The 16,521-nt window shown below is 39.5% G+C and overlaps 1 non-coding gene across 1 annotated transcript; it reads left to right on the top strand.

The window, feature by feature from the left end:
- The first annotated feature begins 11,309 nt into the window (after positions 1-11,309).
- LOC118880420 lies at positions 11,310-11,416 on the top strand. The gene has a single exon (XR_005016292.1). It is a non-coding gene; the product is annotated as a U6 spliceosomal RNA (small nuclear RNA).
- The last annotated feature ends 5,105 nt before the right edge of the window (positions 11,417-16,521 follow it).

Below are 16,521 nucleotides of genomic sequence, written 5' to 3' on the forward strand. Positions count from 1 at the left end.
TTGTGACATCTTTGTCTGCTTTTGGTATCAGGGTGATGGTGGCCTTGTAGAATGAGTTTGGGAGTGTTCCTCCCTCTGCAATATTTTGGAAGAGTTTGAGAAAGATAGGTGTTAGCTCTTCTCTAAATGTTTGATAGAATTCACCTGTGAAGCCATCTGGTCCTGGGCTTTTGTTTGTTGGAAGGTTTTTAATCACAGTTTCAATTTCAGTGCTTGTGATTGGTCTGTTCATATTTTCTATTTCTTCCTGGTTCAGTCTCGGCAGTTTGTGCATTTCTAAGAATCTGTCCATTTCTTCCAGGTTGTCCATTTGATTGGCATAGAGTTGCTTGTAGTAATCTCTCATGATCTTTTGTATTTCTGCAGTGTCAGTGGTTACTTCTCCTTTTTCATTTCTAATTCTATTGATCTGAGTCTTCTGCCTTTTTCTCTTGATGAGTCTGGCTAATGGTTTATCAATTTTGTTTATCTTCTCAAAGAACCAGCTTTTAGTTTCATTGATTTTTGCTATTGTTTCCTTCATTTCTTTTTCATTTATTTCTGACCTGATCTTTATAATTTCTTTCCTTCTGCTGGCTTTGGGGTTTTTTTGTTCTTCTTTCTCTAATTGCTTTAGGTGCAAGGTTAGGTTGTTTATTCGAGATGTTTCCTGTTTCTTGAGGTAGGCTTGTATTGCTATAAACTTCCCTCTTAGCACTGCTTTTGCTGTGTCCCATAGGTTTTGGGTCGTCGTATCTCCATTGTCATTTGTTTCTAGGTATTTTTTGATTTCCCCTTTGATTTCTTCAGTAATCACTTCGTTATTAAGTAATGTATTGTGTAGCCTCCATGTGTTTGTATTTTTTACAGATCTTTTCCTGTAATTGATATCTAGTCTCATAGCGTTGTGGTCGGAAAAGATACTTGATACGATTTCAATTTTCTTAAATTTACCAAGGCTTGATTTGTGACCCAAGATATGATCTATCCTGGAGAATGTTCCATGAGCACTTGAGAAAAATGTGTATTCTGTTGTTTTTGGGTGGAATGTCCTATAAATATCAATTAAGTCCATCTTGTTTAATGTATCATTCAAAGCTTGTGTTTCCTTATTTATTTTCATTTTGGATGATCTGTCCATTGGTGAAAGTGGGGTGTTAAAGTCCCCTACTATGATTGTGTTGCTGTCGATTTCCCCTTTTATGGCTGTTAGTATTTGCGTTATGTATTGAGGTGCTCCTATGTTGGGTGCATAAATATTTACAATTGTTATACCTTCCTCTTGGATCGATCCCTTGATCATTATATAGTGTCCGTCTTTGTCTCTTGTAATAGTCTTTATTTTAAAGTCTATTTTGTCTGATATGAGAATTGCTACTCCAGCTTTCTTTTGATTTCCATTTGCATGGAATATCTTTTTCCATCCCCTCACTTTCAGTCTGTATGTGTCTCTAGGTCTGAAGTGGGTCTCTTGTAGACAGCATATATATGGGTCTTGTTTTTGTATCCATTCAGCCAGCCTGTGTCTTTTGGTGGGAGCATTTAATCCATTTACATTCAAGGTAATTATCGATATGTATGTTCCTATTCCCATTTTCTTAAATGTTTTGGGTTTGTTATTGTAGGTGTTTTCCTTCTCTTGTGTTTCTTGCCTAGAGAAGTTCCTTTAGCATTTGTTGTAAAGCTGGTTTGGTGGTGCTGTACTCTCTCAGCTTTTGCTTGTCTGTAAAGGTTTTAATTTCTCCATCGAATCTGAATGAGATCCTTGCTGGGTAGAGTAATCTTGGTTGTAGGCTTTTCTCCTTCATCACTTTAAGTATATCCTGCCACTCCCTTCTGGCTTGCAGAGTTTCTGCTGAAAGATCAGATGTTAACCTTATGGGGATTCCCTTGTGGGTTATTTGTTTTTTTTCCCTTGCTGCCTTTAATATGTTTTCCTTATATTTAATTTTTGACAGCTTGATTAGTATGTGTCTTGGCGTGTTTCTCCTTGGGTTTATCCTGTATGGGACTCTCTGTGCTTCCAGGACTTGATTAACTATTTCCTTTCCCATATTAGGGAAGTTTTCAACTATAATCTCTTCAAATATTTTCTCAGTCCCTTTCTTTTTCTCTTCTTCTTCTGGGACCCCTATAATTCGAATGTTGGTGCGTTTAATGTTGTCCCAGAGGTCTCTGAGACTGTCCTCAGTTCTTTTCATTCTTTTTTCTTTATCCTGCTCTGTAGTAGTTATTTCCACCATTTTATCTTCCAGGTCACTTATTCTTTCTTCTGCCTCAGTTATTCTGCTATTGATCCCATCTAGAGTATTTTTAATTTCATTTATTGTGTTTTTCATCATTGCTTGGTTCCTCTTTAGTTCTTCTACGTCCTTGTTAAATGTTTCTTGCATTTTGTCTATTCTATTTCCAAGATTTTGGATCATCCTTACTATCATTATTCTGAATTCTTTTTCAGGTAGACTACCTATTTCCTCTTCATTTGTTAAGTCTGGTGTATTTTGACCCTGCTCCTTCATCTGCTGTGTGTTTTTCTGTCATCTCATTTTGCTTATCTTACTGTGTTTGGGGTCTCCTTTTCACAGGCTGCAGGTTTGTAGTTCCCGTTGTTTTTGTTATCTGTCCCCAGTGGCTAAGGTTGGTTCAGTGGGTTGTGTAGGCTTCCTGGTGGAGGGAACTAGTGCCTGAGCTCTGGTGGATGAGGCTGGATCTTGTCTTTCTGGTGGGCACGTCCACGTCTGGTGGTGTATTTTGGGGTGTCTGTGGCCTTATTATGATTTTAGGCAGCCTCTCTGCTAATGGATGGGGCTGTGTTCCTGTCTTGCTAGTTGTTTGGCATAGGGTGTCCAGCACTGTAGCTTGCTGGTCGTTGAGTGAAGCTGGGTCTTGATGTTGAGATGGAGATCTCTGAGAGATTTTTGCCGTTTGGTATTACGTGGAGCTGGGAGGTCTCTTGTGGACCAGTGTCCTGAAGTTGGCTCTCCCACCTCAGAGGCACGGCCCTGATGCCTGGCTGGAGCACCAAGAGCCTTTCGTCCACACGGCTCAGAGTAAAAGGGAGAAAAAATAGAAAGAAAGAAAGAAAGAGGCTATAATATAGTGAAGTAAAATAAAGCTATTGTAAAGCAAAGCTATACAGACAAAATCTCACCCAGAAGCATATACATATACGCTCACAAAAAAAAGGAAAAGGGGAAAAATTAATATATCCTGCTCCCAAAGTCCACCTCCTGAATTTGGGATGATTCGTTGTCTATTCAGGTATTCAACAGATGCAGGCACATCAAGTTGTTTGTGGAGTTTTAATCCGCTGCTTCTGAGGCTGCTGGGAGAGATTTCCCCTCCTCGTCTCTGTTCGCACAGCTCCTGGGGTTCAGCTTTGTATTTGGACCCGCCTCTGCGTGTAGGTCGCCTGAGGGCGTCTATTCCCCGCCCAGACAGGACGGGGTTAAAGGAGCAGCTGCTTCGGGGGCTCTGGCTCACCTAGGCCGCGGGGAGGGAGCGGTACGGAGGAGGCGGGGCGAGCCTGCGGCATCAGAGGCCGGCGTGACGTCGCAGCAGCCTGAGGTGCGCAGTGCGTTCTCCCGGGGAACTTGTCCCCGGATCACGGGACCCTGGCAGTGGCGGGCTGCACAGGCTCCCGGGAGGGGCGGTGTGGAGAGTGACCTGTGCTCGCACACAGGCTTTTTGGAGGCGGCAGCAGCAGCCCCAGCGTCTCACGCCCGTCTCTGGGGTCCGCGCTGATCGCTGCGGCTCACGCCCTTCTCTGGAGTTCGTTTAGGCAGCGCTCTGAATCCCCTCTCCTCGCGCACCAGGAAACAAAGAGGGAAGAAAAAGTCTCTTGCCTCTTCGGCAGCTGCAGACCTTTTCCCGGTCTCCCTCCCGGCCAGCTGTGGTGCGCTAACCCCTTCAGGCTGTGTTCACGCCGCCAACCCCAGTCCTCTCCCTGCGATCCGACCGAAGCCCGAGCCTCAGCTCCCAGCCCCCGCCCGCCCCGGCGGGGGAGCAGACAAGCCTCTCGGGCTGGTGAGTGCTGGTCGGCACTGATCCTCCGTGCGGGAACCTCTCCGCTTTGCCCTCCGCACCCCTGTGGCTGCGCTCTCCTCCGTGGCTCCGAAGCTTCCCCCCTCTGCCACCCACAGTCTCTGCCCGCGAAGGGGCTTCCTAGTGCGTGGAAACCTTTCCTCCTTCACAACTCCCTCCCACTGGTGCAGGTGCCGTCCCTATTCTTTTGTCTCTGTTATTTCTTTTTTCTTTTGCCCTACCCAAGTACGGGGGGAGTTTCTTGCCTTTTGGGAGGTCTGACGTTTTCTGCCAGCGTTCAGTGGGTGTTCTGTAGGAGCAGTTCCACGTGTAGATGTATTTCTACTGTATCTGTGGGAAGGAAGGTGATCTCCGCGTCTTACTATTCCGCCATCTTCTCTCCTCCCCCTCCAATAATAATACTTATTACTCTCTCGGAATAATCTGTTTATTTTCAGCTCTGACTTGAGTAGAACATGAAAAATTGGAAAGAAAACAATGAAAATTATACAATAAAAAGATTATAAATCTAGATATAATTCTAAAGATTAAAGAAGCAGTACAATGTAGGCATATATATGTATACATATATACAATTGAAAGATAGAGATAGAAAGATAAAAAGGTAGGGATAGATGAAAGAATGCAAATACATGAGTTGCTGCTGTTTTGAAAAATATTTGGGTTTATTTTTCAGGCCACAGTGAGCTGTTCTCCTCCACATTTAATAACAGAAACAAGCTACCTGGAAGTCATGGAATCTCTTTTCCGGTAAGCTCCTGAAGACTTACTTTGACAGCACACTATTTAGAAGAGGTTATGTGACATGTGTCTAGATATAAAAAATAACTTTATATTTAAAATTTTTTATTTGATATTTATATATATTGCAAAATGATCACCACAATAAGTCTAGCTAACATCCGTCACCACACATAGTTACAAAAAAATGTCTTTTCTTCAGATGAGGACTTTTAAGATTTTAGCAATTTTCAAATATGCAGTTCAATATTATTAACTATAGTGATCCTGCTGTACATTACATCCCCAGGACTTATGTATTTTATAGCTGGAAGTTTGTACCTTTTGATCCCCTTCACCCATTTTGCCCACCTCCCAACCCCTTACCTCTGGCAACCACCAGTCTGTTCTCTGTATCTATGAACTGGGTTTTTGTTTTGTTTTTTTAAAATAATAACTTTAAATGGTTCCTTCCACCTCAGTGTTTCCATGATTTGTGAAAAACAACACATTTTAACGACTACAACAAATGTTTTATTCCCACGAAAGACATGGGACCACTGTATTTTTAATTTTATGCCTCGGAACATCTCTGATGTTTTCTGTGAGCTGAATTTTTATTAAATTAGCAACAGTAAATTTTGTATGAAAACAGAACATCAAATTATGATAAAAGCCAAACATTGATATTGAAAGAATATGTCCTCATTTCCTCAGAAGTCAGAGGAAGTATTTATATTCTTTCATAATCAAGAGAAGATTGCAAAGAAGTTTCTTAATTATAAAGCAATACAGAATCAGGTAATCTTGGATTTATTTAAATGACATAATGGTATGGTTTCAACTCCTGCCAGGAGGCATTGTTACTAAGCCAAAAATGAGTATTTAAACACAAAATGTGAGATTAACTTAGTCATGGCTTCCCATGTCCTACTGACTAGTATTGATAATAAGATTGTATGGTCCTGACTAGGAGGAGAAACATAGACACACACACACACACACACACACACACACACATATGCACACATATGCATACATATTTGCCTCCAGTAACTATGTAGCTTGGTATAGCTGAAGCAGTGTCTTTCCATCATCCAACCCATGGACCAGACACTAATGCTCAGTGGTACTGCAGAAACAAAGTTTCTATACATACATATATATATATATATATGTATGTGTATATATATACACACACACAATACAAGGAGTCTACTCTGTAGATGTATGATTAAAAAGAAAAGAATCACCTAAATTTTCCACCTAAATTTCTTTAGGTAGGACACAATGAAGAGGCCTTGCTTGACCAAACTCTTAATTATTCTCATCCAGGGCTGACACCCACAACTTTTGATTAGTAAAAACATGTGAAATAAGAAATGGAGCTATTAGTCAAAGGTACAAAGTTTCGGTTGTAACTGATGAATAAGTCCTAGAGACTAATGTACAGCATAGAGCCTATACTTAAAAATACTGTATTGTATACTTAAAATTTTGCTAAGAGGGTAAGTCTTATGTCAAGTGTTCTTGTCACACACACAAAATAACAGTAACAAACAAAAAGGTAGGAGGAAACTTTTAAAGGTGATAAATAGGTTTATGGTATAGATTGTGGTAATGGTTTCATAGGTTTATTCTTATCTCCAAACTCTTCAAGTTGCATACATTAATTATGTACAACTTTTTGTATGTCAAAAAATTTTAATGTATAATAAACCCTTAGTCTAATAAATTTTGACAATATTTTTCTTCATCTTCCCTTTTCCTCTCAACTGTTATAAACTGCTATGGATTCTTCCTCAGAAGATATTTTATGGCTGCTAATGTTTGAAATCTAAGTTGATTTTCTAACTAGCCACTCTTTCTATACACATTTTCTTGAACCCTGGAACTGTCCTCTTTGTGCTGGTCTTTGAATATTCGTTTGAATTGCAAACCAACAACAAAGGCATATGCTGTCAGGATGATCCAAGACCTTCTCTATGCAACACTCTCCCAGGGCCTCCAGAGCAAGCCAATGCATGCTATTGCCACCTTTGCCAGCTCTAGCTAGGGAAGGATGTCTCCACTGAAAGAACAAGTCAGGAGGTGTTATTGAATATTTTGATAGGAAACTGTGAGCTGTCAGGCAAAGAAAACCTGCTAGTTTGCATAAAATGAAAACTTACTACTGGAGGACCTAAGAGAAAATTTTTAAATTTCATTCCATCTGTTAGTCAATCAAAAATAACTGTATATTATATTTTAATGACTAACAAAAGATAAACTTGAAATTTTTGTTTTGTTTTGTTTTTCAATTGTGTGTTTTAAGTTAATGGTTAAGAGTTCAGGCTTTGGAGACAAGTACTTGAGTTCAAATCCCAGCTTCACCACTTACTAGCTGTGTGTCTTTGGCAAGTTACTTCACCTCTTTGCACCTTTCTGGACTATTGTTATAGAGATAATAACATTCCCTACCTCATGAGGTTTCTGTAAAGAAGTTACAAGAATGCACTTGGGACACAGCACTCATAAAGATTTGAAATAAAAATAATTATTACTATTTTTTCAATCTTTAAAATGGACTCAAAAAGTTGAGTGGTGACATGCAAAACTACTGAAACCATACAAACTCAAAACATCTATATTATCTGATCCTAAGTCCTGTTTTACGGATGCTCAAACAGGCTGAAAAGTAATTTGTCCAGGGCTTCCCTGGTGGCGCAGTGGTTAGGAATCCGCCTGCCAATGCAGGGGACACAGGTTCGAGCCCTGGTCCGGGAAGATCCCACATGCCGCGGAGCAACTAAGCCCGTGGGCCACAACTACTGAAGCCCGCGCGCCCTAGAGCCCGTGCTCCGCAACAGGAGAAGCCACCGCAATGAGAAGCCCGTGCACCGCAACGAAGAGTAGCCCCCGCTCGCCGCAACTAGAGAAAGCCCGCGTGCAGCAACAAAGACCCAATGCAGCCAAAAGTAAATGAATAAATAAATAAAATTTGAAAAGAAAAGTAACTTGTCCATCAAAGGTAGAGTTAGGAATTAACTAGGCCAATTCTCTTCTTGTGATTCCAAACTGCCACTGTAATATTTCTTTTTCACTAATCTTTTGCCTTAACCACAGAGCTTGTCCTGTCTACTCTACTCTGCACTGGAAATTCCTCTGAATACACAAACAAATAGAGATGAATTCATTCAAATCAAACTGTGACTTGTAGCCAAACTAATGAGAATTTGACCAGGTGGCTGCAATATTTCAGTTGAGCTCCCTTGGAAAAGGACAGAATGGGAGGCTTTTTTACCCTAAGAGTTCTAACTATGTCATTTCCACCAAGTAAAATAGGGCAGCTAGGTGGCTTTGGGCAAAAAAAATCGTTACTTCCAAATTAGCATAAAAGGAATGGTGCTACTGACCCAACCTCCAGTAGGATACGCATGTTAGGGAATGCTGGTAGAACAGTAATTACTGTACAAAGAAAACGACCACACTTTACATCCAGTTTCTATAGGATTTATGGTGCCAGGTGAAAAGAAGTTTTATTTACAAAAGCTAGTTGACCCAACATAAAATAGAAGGAGGTTAAATTGTCTTTACCTTTGCATATTTTATTACCTTATTTCTAGAATAGGATATGTTTAATGTTTTCATAATCACTACTTCCTCCTTCCTTTAAAAATCTGACCATAACTAGTTGATAAGTTTTTTAATTGTTTGATAAATTAATTCACAGCAAAGTATAAATCACAGAAAATGATTTATTCTCCTCCTTGGAGTATATACCTTTAATACTTAAATATCTGCAGACTCAAAAAACAAAGCGAAACTTCATTATCATTAGGTCATAGGTCAGGAGGTGGAGTGTTTAGTGCACAGACACTTTCCTGTCAAATCACATATGTGGCACCTATCTGTCCATATAGGACCACGGAGCATACCCGAGATTCAGGTTTCACATTCTGACCAATTGACCTAATGCATCTAGTCTCTAAGAAATAAAAGTAAATAAAATATTCCATAGAAATTCCATCATCTTTTTATTCCTGAAGCCTAGAGTAAAAATTGTCCTCTGATTTTTAAAATTTTTTTTTGGTTTTAGATGGCTTATTCATACTTCTAAAGTGAAAATCCGAGTTATAAAGAACAATAAACGATACTCTATGGACTTGAGATTCCACTTACTGAAAATTCCAAGGTCCAAACAATGGAAACTCACAATGGCACTTTTATGAACCATAAAACAATTCTTCCATATGACCCTTCACATGGATTTTTCTTTGTTCAACAGGTTTTCCCTGTAATACTGCTCTGCTTAACTTGTTGAGTTGTCATAAATTTACTGATTACTTCAGATGAATGTTCTAATCCTAAAGTTAAGCAAGAAGTATAAGGATACACTCTCTTCTTCTTTCATACCCACAGGAGAGTTAGTCACAAGAAGTCTTTGTTGGCTGACTTGCCTTTATTGTAGCTGATTCTGCATGAAATGGGTGTGACTCTCTCCAAAGGTATGAATCATTCAGACATTGTTTCAGTAGAAGTTAAGAGAGGTCCGCCTAAAAAAATGTTATAGCAAATTAGCAGACAATTCCCTTGTAAAATAAGAGGTCTGCTTTCAAGGCATATAGTAATGTTCATAATAAACACTATGATTTTTTAAAAATCTTTAACCACAAATGTCCTCAGACCAGCTGGTAAGTGTTACTGTGATCGTTAAAACTAAAATATCAGGAGCAATTTTTTTCCCACTGCCTTTTTTGTATCAAAGTTTTGCTTAACTGGTTTGATAATGTTTGAACATATTTCTGTCTAATAAAATCTCTGAATGGGAACTAGAGGAGGTGATGAAACTCAAACTAGGTCCACCGCAAAAAAAAAAAAAAAAAAGTACAGTTCAAGCAAAACGGGTTTAAGAACACTTTCCTGAAATGCTCACATACCAGGGACATTTTGATTTTCTTTCTTATGGTATCTGAAAGACTGCTTCAACTCTCCAATTTCCTGGGTGTGTACAGATGTAACTGAGTTAATTAAATTATTATATATCATATTAAAAGATTTTCAATTGCTTATGCTATAAAAGCAAAGTTACATATAAATAATTTGCATTCGTAATATCAAATTTGGGATTCAAGAATAACAATATCATAACTTTTGCTCAGCAGGGTAGTAGTTCCCAATATTTCGTCTGTGTAACATGTGTGACAAATGACATTCACAAGCTCACACCCTCCCATGGACAAGTTCACCCTCAGGCTCCGTTTGCCTCCCCCGCTGGAATCAACCCTTTCTCCACCCAAGGGGGATGTCAAAAATGCAAGTAAGTAACATCATTACTGAATAACTTTAAATGTGCTCTAATGACTTTAACAAGTAAATGAATCACAAATTTCAGAACTTGATAATTAATAAGTTACTGCATCGACTTGCATGGTACAAAAGTTTTTTAAAAACCACCAACAACGTTAGTTTTGAAAGTAAATTAAAATCAGTTAATTTCTTTGAATCCTTGTTTTTTCTTTAACATGGAAATTGTTATTTATTTTTGAAATTTTGCTTCTCTCTACTACAGTATTTATAATTATCAATCAGATCATTTTGAAAAGGTCTTTAAAGCCAGTATTTTACTTCCACCTTTGCTCTCCAAAGCCATCGCATCGCTTCTATTTCACTTTTTCTTGATATGCAAGAATGTCACTTGTCTACGTGCAAATGAATGAAGTAACTGCCGAGAAACCAGTATTCTTTTCTGTCTTCTGAGGGGTTTTTTGGTGGATCTCCCTAGGCTCATTAGTCACATTTGGGTCAGCACGATGGTTTCTGTCTGACACTCTCAGTAAACACTCTTGTGCTGCCCTGTCACAAGTCCTGTCACACAGTCCAGGGCTGCTATTAGCAACCAAACTCTCCTCCTCTCTTCCCCAGCCACTGCTACTTCCCTTATCTTTCCAAGAATTCCTATAAACAAACCCTAGGGTGAAATCAAAGCTAGAGATTTATTCTGAAATTTTTTTCAGAAAACGTAGGTGGAGAGATAAAATCAACATTGTCAAGTGGCACACTCTTGTAATGAATGCTAACTTTGTTCACCTCCAGAGGGAAAAGGGATTTTCCATATTGTTTATGGTTTCTGGTTTCGCACTTTGTTCCCCCTGTAAGGAAGGGAGTCTTGAAAAAGAGGACGAACACAGAAATGTTCTCCAATGGCCTCTAAACTCCTCAAACTTTACACTGTTCGGGAAGCCTTAGCAGGCCCATCTGTGATAAAACTGTGAGGTAGGGGGATTTTGTCCACAGTGAAGCAGGCCTCCCAGCACACCCACACCTCAGTTTGGGGAAATTTACTCATGTCCTTCCAGGAATATAATGCTCTCTTCTCTTTTCCCCTTTACCCTCATTTTACACACAGACATACACACACTTATCCTCCAAAATAACCTTGAAAATATTGGGTTGGCCAAAAGGTTTGCTCGGTTTTTTCCATAAGATGGCTCTAGTAGCACTTAGTTGTCTTTAACTTCATTGAAACAATTTTGTTAGATTGTATGTGACAGCTGTCATGTCAGCGTGCATTTAAAAAAACACTTGTGCTCGCTTTGGCAGCACATATACTAAAATTGGAACGATACAGAGAAGATTAGCATGGCCCCTGCGCAAGGATGACACTCAAATTCGTGAAGCGTTCCATATTTTTTGATTCACTTTGTTATACGGCAGAAACTAACACACCATTGTAAAGCAATTATACTCCAATAAAGACGTTAAAAAAATAAAAAATACAAAAAGACTTATCAAAGTTGGTGAATTTTTGTGTAGCCATTTTATTATTGAAGGTGGAAGAAAAAAAGCAACATTTTTGGCGTATTATGCTTTATTATTTCAAGAAAGATAAAAACGCAATCAAAACGCAAGAAAAAGATTTGTGCAGTATATGGAGAAGGTGCTGTGACTGATCGAATGTGTCAAAAGTGGTTTGCGAAGTTTTGAGCTGGAGATTTCTCACTGGACGATGCTCTACCATTGGGTAGACCAGTTGAAGTTGATAGCGATCAAATCAAGACATTGAGAAAATCAACGTTATACCACGCGGGAGATAGCCAACATACTCAAAATATCCGAATCAAGCACTGAAAATCATTTGCACCAGCTTGGTTATGTTCATCGCTTTGATGTTTGGGTTCCACGTAAGTTAAGCAAAAAAACCTTCTCGACCATATTTCCACGTGTGATTCTCTACGGAAAAGTGGATACTGTACAATAATGTGGAACAGAAGAGATCGTGGGGCAAGTGAAATAAACCACCACCAACCACACCAAAGGCCGGTCTTCATCCAAAGAAGGTGATGTTGTGTGTACGGTGGGATTGGAAAGGAGTCCTCTATTATGAGCTCCTTCCGGAAAACCAAAAGATTAGTTCCAACAAGTACTGCTCCCAGTTACACCAACTGAAAGCAGCACTCAATGAAAAGCGTCTAGAATTAGTCAACAGAAAACGCATAATCTTCCATCAGGGTAACTCAAGACCGCATGCTTCTTTGATGACCGGCAAAAACTGTTACAGCTTGGCCGGGAAGTTCTGATTCATCCGCCATATTCACCAGACATTGCACCTTCGGATTTCCATTTATTTCAGTCTTTACAAACTTCTCTTATTGGAAAAAATTTCAATTCCCTAGAAGGCTGTAAAAAGCACCTGGAACAGTTCTTTGCTCAAAAAGATAAAAAGTTTTGGGAAGATGGAATTATGAAGTTGCCTGAAAAATGGCAGAAGGGTGAATACGTTGTTCAATAAAGTTCTTGGTGAAAATGAAAAACGTGTTTTATTTTTACTTAAAAACCAAAGGCACTTTTTGGCCAGCCCAATATATTCACTATTCTTTCAGTCACATGTTTCACTAGTATATACTGAAGACCTACAATGGATCAGGCACTGTTTAGGTGCTGAATACATAGCAATTCATAGAGAAAAACCCCAGCCCTCATGAAGTTTACATTCTAATGAATGGTGACAGATAATAAATAAGTAAATGCACAGTCTTTTAAATTTTGATGTGCCAAGAAGAAAAATGAAGTAGGAAAGGGCGATGGGGAGCCCTGGGGGTGGGAGCAATTATAATTTTTATATGGGTGGTCAGAGAAGATCTCACTGATAAGGTAATATTTGAGGGGAAAAAAGTGAAGAGTAAGTAAACCTTGTACATGTCTGGAGCAGAACCTTCTCAGGAAAAGGAACAGAGAGTACAAGGGCCCTGAGGTGGAGCATGCTTGGTGTATCTGTGGCGTCATGTTATGAAGTAAATAACTGATAAGAGATTAGCATGCCACCCTCCCAGGAACATGCATGTATCAGCCAAGGGAACCTTCAGCTAAAGGATTTCAGACCTTAGTCAGTAGGAGGGAGAGGCATTCTGATGGGCCATGAAGACCTTGCTGAGGTTTTCTAGACAATCGTTGCTTTGTACACACCTCAGTGCAGCATTATTATAGTCTCATCACCTTGTAAGACTACTGTATGATTTATTTCGAAAAAAAATCTCTGACGATGTTGGTTCAGCACTCTACTTAGACCCAAGGATAGACAATTTTGTTTTCTTTGCTGAGCCAAATCTCGTTTTGCAACTGTAGTGTCTTCCTCTAATTCTCTGGCCTGTGAACACTGTGGACAATTTCCTTAAGTCACTTTGGTTCGGCACTTTGCATCTGAGGAGTCAGTCCTCATCTACTGACTCACGAGGAGGAGCCTCTGGGCAACAGCTCAGCTAGAGCCTGTGACTCACCGCGCGCGGCTCTCTTATCAGGCAGGGTGCTGGCGGTGACTGTTCACCAAGGGTGAGCTGGTTTCTTTGCGCTAGACCACGGGGCTGGCAGTCTACTGGGCTTGATTATTACTCTGCAAGTTCTAGCTCAGAAAGGCAGCAAAGCTTTTCCCACCCTGCTGTTAGAGGCCCCACCCCCCAAATCAGCCAGTGCTCCTCTCTTACTGCCTAAGGCAGAGGCAGCTCTTGGTCCAGCTAACTGGAGAATCCATGAAAATTTCAACATCCTGACACCTAGTGTCTGTGATGTCCCTCTTGCCTTGGCCTCTGTGGAAAAAGACCATGACTCCTTCTCCAGGGCAAAGGGGAAGGACGATCCTCTCCCATTTCTCCACCCCTAGTGTAATACACTCTCTTCTCAACCTGACCCTGAACTCCTCCAGCTTTGCCTTGTCCATGTCCTTCCTGCCACACTCAACTCCGGAGATACTATATCCCAGACACTTTGACCTCTTAGTTATCAGCCAGGCCACTGTGAAACTCTGACTCACACCCACCATCCGCTACTCCTCTCCAGCTCCTGGGCTGCAGTATCGATGGGGGAAACAAACACCCACCAACACACGTGCGTGTGTGTATGTGCACATGTATGCATATGCATCTCACACACACACACACACACGCACACACACACAATCCCAGACCAACATTTTCTGACCAGATCCACTATTAATCCATCCAGAGTGGATATTTCAAACACCTTCCCCCTATAACTCTCCTTTTCCACTTGTAATTAGTTCCTTCCATGTGGGCTTGGTTCAACAAATCTTTTTTTTTTTTTTCCCTTAAGGTAAAGTAGTTTTATCTTTTTTTTAAATTTAATTTAATCAATTTATTTTTTATACAGCAGGTTCTTATTAGTTATCTATTTTATACATATTAGTGTATATATGTCAATCCCAATCTCCCAATTCATCACACCACCACCCCACCTCACCCCACTTTCCCCCCTTGGTGTCCATACCTTTGTTCTCTGCATGTGTCTAACAAATCTTTATTGATCATCTAATATGTGCTGGACGCGAGGGGCTGGGCCCACTATGAATATGATATGGCCTCTGCTCTTAAAGAAGTAACAATCTTGAGAAAGGAAAACAATCGAAGCAGCAGACAGGAATGAACTAACTATAAACCACAGTGACTGCTGCTATGCAGGTTGTGTGAGTCACTTTGAACACAGCCACAGAGAATGAAAGGGAAGTTAAGTACAGTAATTGGAGAGAATGCAAAAAGGAGAACTGAGGATGACTGTCAGGTTCCTGGCTTGGGTGGCCAAGTTGACAAAGCATATGAGGAAGTAGCAAGCTTGAGCTGGAGAGGTACACAGGGATAGGGAAATCTTTTTTGTCAGTATGCTGAATTTGATATCCCTACAAAATTATTATGGTAGTTTGATGTCCCTATGAAATGTCCAAATGGTAATGTCCCATGTTTGAAGCTCAGAAGAGAAAGTTGTGATGGATCTGCACAATGGGAGTGGCTACAGAGTCATGCTAGGTACCAAGTAAGAAGAAAAGATAGAAAGGAAAGAACTCAAAAGGCATAAACACTTAACAGGTTGGCAGAGAATAAGAAATGTATTGAGAAAGAACAGTCGAAAAGAAAGAAAATTAGGTGACTCTTTCTGCCTCCTAAATCTACCTGCAAATGTGTTCTCATTTCAAACTACTTGCTAGACTTTTCTCATTGGATATTGCTCTAATATCTCAAATTCAATTTTCACACACACAAAAAAGCCTTTACTTCTGACTTTCCTGTTTGTGTCAACATTATGAAAAAAAAAAATGCTTTTTTCTCAGATAAATCTGAAACCCCTGACTCTTCACCAACAGCCTTTATGCTTTGAGTTACTCTGTCCTGACAGGTTCAATGTCTCCTTCACAATTATTCATCCTTTAAGAATCAGCTCACCACACCACTCCACCCCAACCTCACGGTCCAAAGTGTGAGTTAGGTACTCTCTTCCCTATGTTCGCTTTATACCATGCAAATAGTTCTACCACTGCACTTATAACAGTTTATATGTTAGGTATAGCTATACTATTTCATAAGCATCTATTTTTGTTTCTTGGACTACTTATCTTTGTATTGACAATAAAAAGCAAATTATATGTTTGGTGAACAGAGACAAACTAAATGTTGAATAAATGAACAAATGAGTGGAACTAAACCAGAAAATAAACTCCTCCTCTTTTCGCCCTTCTCCCTTTACCTAGATATGTGTCATAGTTTTTCCTGTATCCACATACCCTTTATTTTTTTCATTTTTTAAATTGAGATATAGTTTATGTACAATATTATACAAGTTACAGGTGTGCCATATAGTGATTCACAATTTTAAAGGTTATGCTCCATTTATAGTTATTATAAAATATTGGCTATATTCCCTGTTCCACATACCCTTTATTAATCAACATTCTATGAGAAAGCCTCTTGACCATCATAACCAGTTTTTGTTGGTCTTTATGAAACCTTTTTTTTTTACATTTTTGTTTTAGATAATACTAAGAGATGATTCTAATAAGCTAATCACCTGTGTGTACATGTGAAACAAAGTATGCTGGGAAACAAAACCCAGATAGATATTTTGAATATATCTAGATGCTAAAGCTAATTATTTGCACAAAGTACGTTTTTTAACTGATGCATTATAAGTACGTGTCTTAAAAGTACATTTACCATAATGTTCAACTAATTTAGGGGGAAAAAACCTGCAAGTTAAACCTTTCACATCTTGTTCACACTTCAATTTATTTTAAAGCAATCAGCACTTCATTGGGAATGGCATTTGTTCTTGTGCAAAGAGATTTATGAAATAGATTGACTCTCATGCCAGCAGAAAAAAGTCAGGACCTAGAGAACTAGCTGTGGATGATCTGACTTCCAACAAGTCCCTTCAACTCACTGAGTCATAAGTTTCAGAATTTTTAAAGAGGAACTAATTCAAGAATGACATACTATGGCATTGGATTGTACACGTATT

This window comes from Balaenoptera musculus, chromosome 14, assembly GCF_009873245.2.
Source record: "Balaenoptera musculus isolate JJ_BM4_2016_0621 chromosome 14, mBalMus1.pri.v3, whole genome shotgun sequence".
Classification (NCBI taxonomy): Eukaryota; Metazoa; Chordata; class Mammalia; order Artiodactyla; family Balaenopteridae; genus Balaenoptera; species Balaenoptera musculus.